Source organism: Parasteatoda tepidariorum, chromosome 1 (genome assembly GCF_982258835.1).
Source record: "Parasteatoda tepidariorum strain Cologne lab strain chromosome 1, Ptep-v5.0, whole genome shotgun sequence".
NCBI classification, from domain to species: domain Eukaryota; kingdom Metazoa; phylum Arthropoda; class Arachnida; order Araneae; family Theridiidae; genus Parasteatoda; species Parasteatoda tepidariorum.
The window spans coordinates 118081593-118091045 of NC_141755.1; the positions used below are offsets into that span (position 1 = coordinate 118081593).

Below are 9453 nucleotides of genomic sequence, written 5' to 3' on the forward strand. Positions count from 1 at the left end.
ACAATTGTTCTACTTTAGTTTAATGTTTTCTGTAATTAAAGTATTAGACACAAAAATATACTACACAGCTAGGCAGTTATCGAAACTGCTAACGTTGTCTTTGATAATTTCTCACTTGTTTATTTTTAAATATCTAATCTTTTAGTTTCATTTCATATACTTTAAAATAGGGACAACTTAAAAATAAAAGACACAAAACTAAATAGAAATTTGAGGAAAGTCGTTATTAAACTTCAGAAAAACGAGATCACTGAGAAAAAAAAACTTCAGTTTTCGCTACTATGGGACAAAATTACACGTCGCAAAAGAAAACAAAAGCTTAAATTAACAAGTCATGTTAGAATCTAAACACTTTTACATCAGAATGCACGTTAAACATTCTAAAAAAATCGGTGCATAAGTTTTCTAACCAATAATTTTTTTAACAAGGGAATGAGACCCGGTTAAAATTATTTTTTAAAACCGGGGCGGTATTTGTTTATAAATATAGTGATACAATTAAGTAAAACAGCGTGAATATTCTACTGTTGAGGATACTGTGTGCCTGAAGATGAAACAGATAACTGGTTTCTTAAGAATGTCATTTAACAGAAACGTCCATAAAACCATGTTAATTTGTTCGCAATTGTGATAAATTTGAAAAGTAGATATCAAAAAAATATTTATTGAGATAACTTTTCTGAAAGTTATCTTAAGGCAAAAGCTGCTAAAATATTAAAGCCAAAATGAAACTTATATTAACTGAATATGTTACTTAGTTTAAATTTTTAAAAGTTAATTTATATTTTCAAAAACAAAATAGAAATTAATATCTAAAATATCGTATTAAAAATTAACATCTTACAACTATAAATTTGTGAGAAGCATGGAAAATACAGGAAAACTAGTCGATAAAGATAACAAAAAGACCTGGATGGAACAGTTTCAATTGAGACAGTAGATCTAGCGATCCAGTAGGTCATGAAGTCTTGGAAAGAACATCAAACAATAAGTGGTGGCAAACAATCAGAAGGAGCAATCAGTGGAGGTGGCAATTTTTAGCAACAATTCTGAAAACAAAAATATTCGTCACTTTCTAATGTATGTAAGAGAAAAATGGCTAATTTAAGTGTTCAATACACTGTAAAAATTTTGATGTATTGCAACACCAACAATGATGGCAACTATCTTACAGATAAGTGGTGCAGTGAATCACCATAGGGATGTTGGTGTTGCATTACACCAAAAATGTTCTCATACACTACTTTACACAAAGTATTGTTCAGTATCAAAATTTATAAAGTGAAACCCCCAGAAAAGACCACCTATATGTAGCTACCTCCATTAACGAACACTTTTGGGAGCCATTTGTTTAAAATAGTTCTATCCGTCATAATTTAAAATTTTATCTGACTTTGAACAGCCGACCCAATTTTGGGTTTACGACTACTAATGCTCAACCCCATAGACTTAATTTTGAACCCAATCCAGAAGACAAGGAATCTCCTGGATCAGTATCCCAGAGGTATTGATTTGTTATGGGAGCATGGAGGACTTTGAGACTACAGATGTAACGCGCATCAGTCACCATTTACTACACGGGGAGTCTTCAGCCGGCTGGGATCGAAAACCACGAACTCTTGGATTAGGGCTTAGTGCTCGTCCAACCAGACTGTCCCGGCTTCATAATGGTAAATTTGTTTCAACACATAATTTTATCAATAGGGACCATTTTTATTGATACAAAATTTTTTCATCGATCCTGTGTTTCTGAGGCCAACACAAGTGACCTTTCCTCATCATCCCTAGCAGCAAAATGACTGTCTCTCTTTTGGACTAATATTCACGAATATTTGCTCAATACGGGCTCAGAGGGCAGTTATTTTTCTGATATTGGCCCTATACAGAATTGTCCGCTTCAAACTATATTTTACAGCCACCTTACAGCCCATATCGGCCCTATATAGAGTTCAGATTCACCCGATATTTTACATTCATTATATAGTGTTAAATCTAGACATTCTAATGTTGGTCCCTCAGTGCATGTTCTTATACGACTCATATTGAGCCAATTTTGAGCCCAACTGGGGCCAAGATAAAATTGTTGCTAGGGATGAGATGACACTGACTAAAATTAAAATAGTTTTAGAAACATCATGTACTTTCAGCATTTTGAAGTCAGTGGAGGTAACCCCTAAGAACGCGCAGGACTGTGGTCGGTGCGAGCTGGGTGCGGAATCCGTATCTACCAGCTATCGCTGGAATTCGAATACAGTACACCTCATTCGAAGGCAAACGTTCCATCCTCTGAGCTATCATGACTCAAGTTTAAAATATTTTTATCCCATTGTTTAGATTTCATACGAGCGTTGTAAGGCATGATGAAAGTACTGGTTTTTATCGTACAAAACTCTTCTCAAAAACTAAATTGTTTAAGTAATACGAAGAGATTTTTGCTAACAATCTTATTAAATTTTATAAAACTTAAATTCGACTGTTTTGAAAGTACTATTACAAGAGTCAATCTGTACATTAGCATACAGTTTTATAGTTCTAATTGGAAAAAAAATTTAACTTATTTCACTAAGTTTAAAAATAGTGTTTAAAAAGTCTGAAAACTTCTGCAGAACACAAGGACCATAAAATTTTTTAACACATGTGTATTAGCAGGACAGTACTGCATCAGTGGAAACTGATGCAGTACTACTGATGTATCACTACCTGCTAACATACAAGAGCCTTCGTTAGTGGTGATACCAAGTACTGACAGTGCCCCGAGGCCCCATAATGGAAAGTCAAATAATAAAAAGCAAACTCATATAGAATGCTTCTAGAATAGCTTACAGAATATATAACGTGTTCACTTAAATATATTGGGCAAATAGGTACTGAGTTTAAATAATCGTATTAACAGTCATAGATAAGTCAAAAACTTTCATAAACACAATAACTCTGATATTGAAATTGTTTCTTTTCAAAAGCATTCTTTTAAAGAATATTAATATTGTTAAAAATAGTGATGATTTAAATTTAAAATTAGATTATGTGAAAGCATTTTTATTTGTAAATTAAAATGTTAAACCCCTATGCGCATAAGTAAATTAAATGAAGGTAACCTAGATTCAAATAATGTGTGCATTTATAATAAATTGAACACTTTCGATAATCATTTTTCTATTAAATTGAGAGGATGCTGGGGTAAAAGAAAAAGTAAAGATAAAAATAAATTTAATTTGGTATTTTAAAACTTTGTGTTTATTAGATGTCAATGAATTTAACATTAAAAAGATTAGCTTCATTTTCAGTTATAAAATTTAGTGTTGAAATGGATGATTAAAGAACATTTAAAAATTGTGAAAATTTTCTACCCCTGATTTTAAATACATAGTATTAGATCTTATTAAATTTAAACTTGCAGTCAACAACTTTGATTTTTTAAATATTTCTAAAATTAAAAAATAATTTAGTTATTAATTTTATTAATTTTCTTGATAAAGATTTTGAAGGATGTTTACTACCTATGACTGTTGATAACCCTATTGTTTCCCAATTAAAGATAAAAGAGTTTGCTTTAGATATTGTAAGACTTTATAGAAGAGACTTTGTAGTTATAATTTTTACAGCAAAAATTTAAACGATTTAGAGGATATTTGTTTATGTGAGCTACAGCATTTTAAAGATTTTGTTAATAACAATTTTAAGCACATTGTCACAGGTGACCTTAACCTAATCAGAAAAAAAGATTTTAAATTTCTCATGGGACTTGGCACTAAGTTAGACCAAGGACGAAATGTCACTTAATTAAATAAAATTCACATGCTCAAGAATATTTAATTAGCCTATAGAGGGATTTAGTTCATGGAAATTTTATTTTAAATGATTTTTTAGTTACATTTTTTGAACAATATAAACTACTAGGGTTTTGTTTTAATTCTGATATTAAATCTATTTAGGAATTAATATAATTTTAATATATGTGTTTTTGACAAAGCTTCTAATAATTTTCGCTTTATTTGCAAAAAACTTTTTAGACATTTAGTGAGTAAAGAATGATACTTTTGTCAAAATTAATCATTCTAAAAAAGAATTCGATAATCGAATATTAGCCAATTCCAAGAAAATAGGTTTAAAAATAAATAGCATTAATTATCCTTATTTACTACAATTCAATTCCACAAAACACAGGTTAAATTGAGATTTGTAACTTGCAGTACTGGCTGTTCTGCTTATGGTCAAATTTTTTAAAATTATTTAAACATTATTTAAATAAGATTATTTCAAGTGATAAGCATTATTAATACAAACCGAGAAGTTATTAAATGTTTGAAATATAATATTAATACTGTTCTTACATGTGATTTTATAAATCTTTTCACGAGTATACCACACAATAATTTAAGGAATATTCGATAAATATTTGAATAATGAGGACACATTAATACGGATGACAGGATAAATTTATGTAATAAGCACTTTTGAAAATTATTTGTTTTTACAGACAAAGTATTGCAATGGGTAATTGTTTTTCAAGTGCTTTTGCTAATATTTTCTTACATTTTTATGAACAAAAATATTTACAATAATTTATTAATTGGGTTAATATTTATTGGTGATTTAATTATTTTTGATTGTAATAATTGATTTAAAAGATATTTATCTTAAAGAACTAAATTTAATTGAGACTGATTCAAATGAAAGCTGCGCTTTTTTAGATCTTGATATCAAACTTCATCAACAGAAAAGTTTCATCTGATTCTACGATAAAAGATTTTAAGTTTAGTGTTATTAATTTAACAGATTCTAACCTTTACGTCAAGATTTAGGAATATTTTGCTTGGTCAAGTGATTAGATTAAAATTTATTTGTAATAAAAAAAGATTTTCTTTCAGCTATTGGGAATTTCAGGATTACAAAAGAGAATAATAATTTTCCTCTTAATTACTGTAATTATGGATGTTCTTATTCAAAATATTTTAAAAGACTTCCAAATAATTCGGTCGATATTTAAGCCCGCATAAATAGGCCTATGCGGTAAAATTTAGGATTTTATGTTCCAGATGCCAGCACCTTTGTAAAAAATGTTTACTTATTGAATGTTTTTCAAGGAGCACTTTATTTCTAAAGTTTTCTTAATGATTTGGCAATTTATCTGTTATTTTGATGTGGCTATTCTCTTATTTGTGGGCATTTCTTATGTCTTATTTTTAAGTCATTACTAAGACTTACTTTATGATTGTCATTTATTTATTTTTGCACATACATTTTTCTAATAGCTTTTTCTTGTTTGACTTCCCATTATGGGGCCTCTAGTTAGTTTTCGATGTCACCACCGACAACATGCTAACACACATATCTTTAAAATTTTTATGGTTTTCTGCTGGAGTTGTTTATCTGATTTTTTAAATTAAAATAAAATTTGGATTTAGACGCTTTCAGCTCTTTTCTATTTTGATTTATTGATTTAAATGTTACTTATTTTGTCTTTTTCTGAATTTGTAAATTAGTTTCATTCTTTGATTAAGTATTAATGAGTGTTTGAAATTAATGAGATAATTCAACTGAATTTAAGTTCATAAATGTTTATAGGCTCTGTAAAGAGAATGTAGAAAATTAAAAATTGTACCCAGGTATTCCTTAAAATAAATTTAAATTTATTAAGAAATAAAAATCCAGATTACCTCATGAATTAAATCAAGGTGAAACTTGATAAATCGATAAATTTTAGAGTTTTCTTTCCAGATGTTTCAACATTTCGACCATTAGGAAGTGCAATAAAATCACTTTAAAATTTTATTTTGAAATGAAAATTTTAAATAACTTTTTCAAGCAGACTAAATTAAAAATGTCAAGTCAGATCTAAAACTAAAAACTTTGTATTCGAGGTCTCTAGTAAGTCGTAAATTGACGGAATCTGGAAATTCTCTAGTACAAATCTATTATTTGAGTAGAATAGTTTGTCGAAAAGATTGGAAATTTAGATTGACTAAATTCCCTTTTGATTTTTCTTTGACAGGCAGAAAAATTCTCACTTCGTTTTAGTATGAAGAGTCACTAATTAGAAAGTTTATGGCGATAAAATTTGGACGTAAATTTTTGTTCAGTAGTCAGAAAATTTTAAACTTTAATTACTGTGCACGGAGTTTCATAAAAGATTTGATAGTTCTAGCTAGTCAGAAAGTGATTAAGATTCAATCCTCAAATACAATAAAAAAGCTAAATTATTTAAAACTGAGTATTAAGATACTAAGTTTTACAAGACCTGGTCTTAAAGTCATAGCACATTAATTGAGAATTTTTCAAAAAGTATTTTCAGAGAATAGACTAGCTCTGAAACGTCAAATAACTTTTAGAAAACTTCTTTCTGTTTAATAATTCATTTTTACATTTAACTTGAGATTTAAAAGCATAATTTTTTTAAACTTTTGAATTGGAAACGAAAACTAAATTTATCAGTTTACTTTAAAATATGATTGTAGGATTGATAATTTGTTAAATTTTAGATTTTTAGCAATAACAGATGAGTGAATTTTGAAGTTCAGTTTATGCAATTCTATCAAATTTAATTATATTACTTTCCTAAAACTAAGGAGACTATCTTAAAACTTGCGATATAATTCAGCGGCTTCGTATTTTGAGTATCTGGGAAAAAATTATTTTTCAGAGATTAAGAGTTCAAGAAATAGCAATTATGCTTTAAATATTCGGTACGCTGTGTGTTAGGTCTAAAGAAGCTAAAAAAAACTAAAATCCCAAGATGATTTCAAACAAGTAAAGAAATCAAACTAACATAGTTTTTACTCTAATCATTGACTTACTGCTATCTTTTTTTTTTACGTCCAACAATTTAGCGTGGAATAAAACATTTCAACATTTTCTTAAATTAAACATTTGAATTAACATTTAGAATTAAACATTTTATGTCTGAATATTTTCAAGTATTACATTAACAAATTAATTTTACAAACTGGCAACAATAACTTAAGAATATTACACTGGTAAGGGTTAAAACAATGATGAAAAATGCCTACCTTTGTTTTCTTCATGTTTTTTTTTCAGATCCAGCAAACGTTCCTTGTAGTCTCCTTACAAACAACCTGTTTTCACAATCCTTATTGCAGTCTCATCTCTAGTTAAAATTTCTCCTAGCAAACACGCTTTTCACCATCTTCATTTCCATATAAATTATAATTTCCACAGAAATCATTTCCATGTAAACTGAAAGAAATAATATCATTAAGAGTCTTTACTTTTAAAAAACTAAAATTACAGATATTTAAATCATAAAATAATATTTTGAACTGTCGAAAAGGGAGCTTTGAATTTTCTAAAACTACGTAAATCTGTATGAAATCAGAATGTTTGGTAGAGTATGAGAAAAATACAAATTTGCGCAGATAATCTTCAATATTTTTTTTAACAGAATTACTTGTTGACCTACTTCCAAAGCTTCCACCAGATATATTGCTAAAAAAACAGAACTTTAAATTGTTTCTTCTAGATAGTTTGAGCAATAAGTTAATGCATTGATGTGAAATGTTCCCATAACGTTATTCATTCTTTAGAAAGACCAATTACCTGAACTTAATTAACATATGGCGTAAAATAAACAAATAACTTGAGACCGGAGATAAAAAATGACAAATCAGATTTTTACTTAGAAATATGTAGCTTAAAGGTAAATTCTTAAGTGCAATAAAATTAAAAAATAATTTTTAAAATTTTAGTGTGTCTTAGTAATTTTAGGATATTTGTATAGTGTATTTCTTCACATTCTGTTATTAAACGAAATAAACTAGACTAATAAGATGTGGCATAGAATTTCACTAAAAGTAATACAGTTTTCGACCAACGACTAAATTCTAATATTTTTACATAAAAGCATAAAGAAAAACGATCCTAATATATTTTCAGTAATAAAATTGTATCAAAAGTCTTAAAATATATTGAACGCTGGGTTTCAAGACATGTTATAAAAGTTACCTAATAATTCCTGTATTTTCTTAAATAAAGAAAACCCTGGATAGTCTTATAGACGTCTGCTTCCGAAGGTGACTAAAGTTTTGAAAGATCGTATGTGCTGCAATACGGTATTAATTGTTGCTGGTCACTGACTAAGATTAGATTTTTGTATGTTTTTATAAAATAAAAAGCAATGAGAAAGTAAATATTAAGTAGTATTGTAAAAAGTAATTCATTAAGTGTTGCAAAATTTTAATTAGGATCAATTTAAAAAAAGCAAAACCTAGAGTCAAAAATTAATTTTTGAACAGTTTTCCACAATATTATTTGTCAAAATAAATAATTTAACCAGTCTATAAAAAAGCAAAAGCTTGAAAATAAGAAATAAGTTTGATTTTTCCATTTAGAATTTTTGCAATTTTTTTGGCATAAACTACAGAACGTTATGAATATTTGACATATTTTAAACATGATTTGAACATAAATTTTTGTACACCGATATCAAATTTTAAATGTTTTTTCTAGATTCTAAAATCAAGTATTAAGTATAGCCAATTTCTTCTAATTAAATTCTGAATATGATGTACATATTAGGGTTATAAGGATAATATTAAAAGTAATTATTTAGCGTGCAGGAAAAAAAAATGAGGATCATTTACTTCATGAATATAAAGTCGAAATAGCTTAAAAAGAGCAATAACACTTTATGGAGGAATAAACTACTTATTTTTTACTCCTTGAACACCTAAGAAAATAAATTGAAATACATTAAACTTCAAAACCAGTTTATAAATATAATCCAGAAAAAAGTTTGAAATTGGACCTGCTAATTTAAAAAGAAAATACTAGATATAACTTGTAATGATAGTAAACTTACCTAATACGATTAGACTTGGTAATTTTTAGTGCCCACTAACTTCAGTAAGAAGGCATATTATTAGTTAGCTTTTTCGTGGGCGAAGAAAAGGTGAACACATGCGTTTTTATATAGGTTTTAAAAAAATGTGCGTGAGATCATTTCCGGCTACTTGTTTTTGTTAATTAATGAAATTTTATGTGCTTAGATCCCAGTGCTGGAAGTATTGTCCTTCTGATAACGCTCGTCTCGCAATGGACTGATCGTAAAGACACGATTCCCAGTAGAACACCGAGGTCAAGCATCACTTTCTGGCAGCGGGTGGGTGACCTCTTCAATCAGCCTCCGTAGGGACCAAGGGTGCGCGGTAGCGGTCCTCGTTAAACTATTCTACCGTAAAGTGTTCGACTTCAAGCGCAAGTAATCAGGCTACCAAAGCATGGAACCAATCCTGTTTTGGTAGAGAGGATCAAAATTGCGATGGCACATCTTAGGAACATCCTGAGGTATGTAACATCGCCCATTGTGCAGCTCTAGTGCGACGTAAATAAAATACCTACCGACGTTCTGATAACGCTGTGGGCCGTAAGCTAGATATATCTTTGGGTTCCTTATTTAGTAATTTCTGATCACAAGAATTGTCATTTTATATCGAGCAC

The 9453-nt window shown here is 28.8% G+C and overlaps 1 long non-coding RNA gene across 1 annotated transcript; it reads right to left on the reverse strand.

Annotated features, from left to right (window-relative positions):
• Window positions 1-8937, reverse strand: LOC147816778 (uncharacterized). Its single transcript, XR_015429110.1, has 3 exons — window positions 8816-8937; window positions 7008-7194; window positions 1-1049 (listed from the first exon to the last, which is right to left on the reverse strand). It is a non-coding gene; the product is annotated as an uncharacterized LOC147816778 (long non-coding RNA).
• Window positions 8938-9453: the final 516 nt, after the last annotated feature.